The sequence below is a fragment of the Panicum virgatum genome, chromosome 9N, assembly GCF_016808335.1.
Source record: "Panicum virgatum strain AP13 chromosome 9N, P.virgatum_v5, whole genome shotgun sequence".
NCBI classification, from domain to species: Eukaryota; Viridiplantae; Streptophyta; class Magnoliopsida; order Poales; family Poaceae; genus Panicum; species Panicum virgatum.
The window spans coordinates 48048178-48052048 of record NC_053153.1 but is presented as its reverse complement, the minus strand read 5'-3'; the positions used below and the strand labels follow the sequence as shown (position 1 = coordinate 48052048).

Below are 3871 nucleotides of genomic sequence, written 5' to 3'. Positions count from 1 at the left end.
GCACTTTAGTGACGACTGGTGCCTCCAGCCGGTACTAAAACGGCTCCCAGGGGCACTGTAGGTTAGGCCCCGTACTAAATTGGCATGTTAGTACCGGCCGAAACCGTGGCCGGTACTAACGTCCACGGACGAATGTGCAGTTTTCTAATAGTGAAATTATGTAACCCTAGCAGGAATCTCTTCATGCTTTGTGATCAAAAGCAAGTACACGCCCATGTTCATATGCTAGGCGAGAGCTCGGCTGGCGGCACGTGGGGGGCGGCACTCGGTGCTCGAGTATAGCAGCTCCGCCGTTGTTGCAACTGAGAAAGATTACAACTGTAGATCAAAACACCGAGTGATTGTGGGAAAATATTTCTTTTCTTGGCCCTATGAAGAAGCTTTGTATACTCCAGTGTGAAAATGTCTTCACACTGGAGTTCGCCGTTTTACTCCTGTCTGAGCGAGTTGTGGGGTGGGGTCTCGTGGATGCAGTTGGCGCCACAGGTACCCGGCCGACGTAGCACCCTCCTCCGCCGCGCACCGCGCCTGCCTGTCCTGCTCGCCCAAGTCCGACTCACCCTCTCTACTCTACTCATCAGCAATACTCGTCGTACCCGTCTGCTCCTCCTCGATCGATCCGCGGCTCTCCTCCCGGCCGTCGTCGCATGCCACCATCTCTGCTGTGCCGCTTCACGGCTGCCTCCACCGCCGCGCGATCCCTGCTGCTGCAGCCAGCGCCGACGATCGCCGGCCTCTGGGCGTTGCTGCACAGGCACAGGCAGGGATTCTCCACGGCCATGGACGACGGCGGCGGCTCGCACGAGAAGACGCCGCCGCCGGCCGGGGGCCTGGCGGAGCGCATCTTGCCGCATCTCCTCAACATGTGAGCTACATATCCTCTTTATCTGCTGGCCATGCTCTGCTCTCTAAAACTGCTAGGAAAAAGGAAGAAATACAATCGCTGGTGATGTGCAGGTACGGATCGCGCGCGACGGCCAGGGACTTCGAGATATACGCGCCAGACGCGACGTTTGAGGACCCGCTCATGCGCGCTCACGGGTGCGTGCACCACCGCTCGCCTCGCAGCTAGCTCTGCTATACCTGCTGCTTTGCTGGATCGATACGACCGCCTTCTTCCTCTAATCGTGCGCTGCCAATTGCTTGCAGGGTGAAGCAGATCAAATCCTCATTTTACACGCTTCCAAAGGTAGTACAGGCATGCTGATATCAAGCTAGAGCTGTTGTCTGTTTCAAGCATGCTGGTGTTAGTTATCTGAGCTGAAGTTTCTGAACAATTTCAGGTGTTCGGGGAATCCAAGATCGTGGAGTACACCAGTGGCGGAGCCAGAATTTAGAAGTAGGGTATTCCTATTTTCTAAACGAGTCCACGGTCATCATTCTCCCATAACCGCTATAGAAGCTTTGCTGTACAGCTATACTGTAATCGCACAACACCCGCTACCCTCGTCGGAGAATGCGGACCCTGAGCCATGCCATCATAATATGGGGTAGGTTATGGTTCCATTTGTAATGCCATGAAATCTCAAATTTCTTTAATCAGCAACAAAACACTTGTAGTTACAAATTCAAATTCTTGCACGGGGGACGAGCAATCCATTCCACATTTCCACGCTCGTAAGCACACCATGTTGCCAACCGAACCTCCTTTGCAACACACTTTGTAAAAACATCACATGCCCCTATAATTACTAGTATTCAGAGAGAAGCAGATTAGCAGAACCGTGCACCTTCAGCTCATCGCCAGCACAGCGGCACCCCTGCTGGGTAGTATTGGATAGTAGGACTAAACTGCTGGGTACTTATGTGCGCTGCCGTTGGCCACCTAGCCGGCTTGCTAATTTCCATGGCCGCCTGCTCGCAACCTCGCAGCAACCAGGAGCTACAAAATGCGCGCGAGGGAACTAGCCTTACAACAACAGGAGGTGGGAGTGGGGATTGGACTGTTGGCCTGGGTCATACTCGTATTAGAGGTGTCGCTAGGCTGAGTTTTGGCTGAGAAAATGAAGAAATAGATTTAACATAATATATGCATATATGTATACTTAATGTACAAGTGATTTTTGAAGAAAAAAGTTGGGTATTCCTGGGAATACCCAGGCATCAAGGTAGCTCCGCCCATGGAGTACACGGTGCAGGAGAATCCCACGGGCCCGGGCAAAGTCGAGGTTGGTAATAATACACGCAGCGGGAGACCGAACAATCATGGAGCATCTGTGTGCTACTAACAGGGTACGCATCTGCGTGTTTCAGATTCTGATCGACAACAAGCAGCACTACAAGGTGTTCGGCAAACCGGTGGACCTGACGTCGCTCATCAGGATCCAGGTCGAGGACGGCAAGGTGGTCAGGCACGAGGACTGGTACGCTTGGTCTCCGGCTCTGTGCTGCTAGCATGGATCGACCGGATAATAGTCTGTTGATCAAACTGATGCGTTGTTCCTTGATTGTGGATTTTTTTTTTGTTTGCAGGTGGAACAAGAAGCCTCTGAAGAACCGGGGGACGGTGGGGTTCCCGCTGGCGGGGCGGCTCGCGGAGGCCACCCGCCGGGGAGCCATGCTGCTCACCCACGCCCTCATGGGATTCGGCAAGGACCCACCAACCACCACCACCCCCTCCTGATTTGCTTACTGCTACTGCTACATCAATAATCGAATAACCTGCTACTGAGCTGTCCAGTAGCGCCTTTTTTTTCTTTTTTTTTTCTTTTGCCCCAGTATATTACTATGTTGCATTTCATGGATCACATTTTGCTAGTCTCAAGCTACTGTATGTAGAATGCCGTACCTATATACATACTAGTTAATGTAAGCAAGGAGCCAAGGACCGAACCAAACAAGGGAACGAAGCAGATGTGTGGTTTTGCTTATAAAGGCAAAATAGGTGTTTTGGTCTTTCCGCTTTACTCGAGAGTTAATTTCAACTTTAAGTTGGCCAATCCAACATTTATTTTTCGTCAAATTCATCCGTATGCTGGTGTAGCGCTCATATACTAGCTAGCATAAGTTTAATGCGAAAAATCATTATTCTGTCTTATTAGCTCCTTCTCTCCCTCCTCAATTTCTTCCATCTTAGAGCTATTCCAAGAATTTTTTTATTGAAAAACTCCAAGGGAAACCCCTAAAGCATAAAGGTGCGGCACCTAGTATTCGAACCTGGGTGGGAGCACTCCGGCCAGTGGCCTTTTCTACTCCAAGAAATTAGATAAACTTTCTAGTAAAATGACTAGGTAAAACACTAGATAAACATATAAAAAACTAGCCAAAGAGGTGAAGAACCAACAACCTAGCTAAATCCCACTCTTCATATACCGTCCGTTCTGTGGACCTGGCTGTCAGTGTCCCATCCATCCTCATGCGCCTCTCATCCGCTTCTGTGCTCGCCGCCGATCGCTTCCATGCCGAGCGAGCTGCCACTGGGGTCCAGGCCAAAGTCGCCGGCCCGCCTGCCTATGCTCCGAGCTCGCTGCTGCAAGGGTCTGTGCCGAGCTTGCCGCCGCCCCCTCCTGTGCCGAGCACGCCACCGCCGGGGTCTGCACCAAGCTCGCCGTTGCACACCTCCAGTGCCGCCGCCACTGATTCGGACTTCCCGCCGCTGTTAAGGGCCGCGAGCCCGCTCCTCCCACCGTAGCTGAGCGCGGTCGGCATTTATGCCGAGCGAGCGGGGGCAGATGCTGAGCCAGCATGGATAGCTACTCTGTTGGATCGAGATTTTATCCTATATTTTCTACTTTTTACCTAATCAAATAAATTTAGAGAGGCTCTTGAAGGTGTTGTTTAGAGAGGAAAAGGCACCTAAATTCGCGCACGCATTTTGAACTTGTAATCGATTTCTAGGCCACTCTGGATTCTACAGCGAGTCCCACTACTA

General features: G+C 51.6%; 1 pseudogene; it reads left to right on the top strand.

The window, feature by feature from the left end:
• The first annotated feature begins 520 nt into the window (after positions 1 to 520).
• Positions 521 to 2906, top strand: LOC120692685 (annotated as a pseudogene).
• Positions 2907 to 3871: the final 965 nt, after the last annotated feature.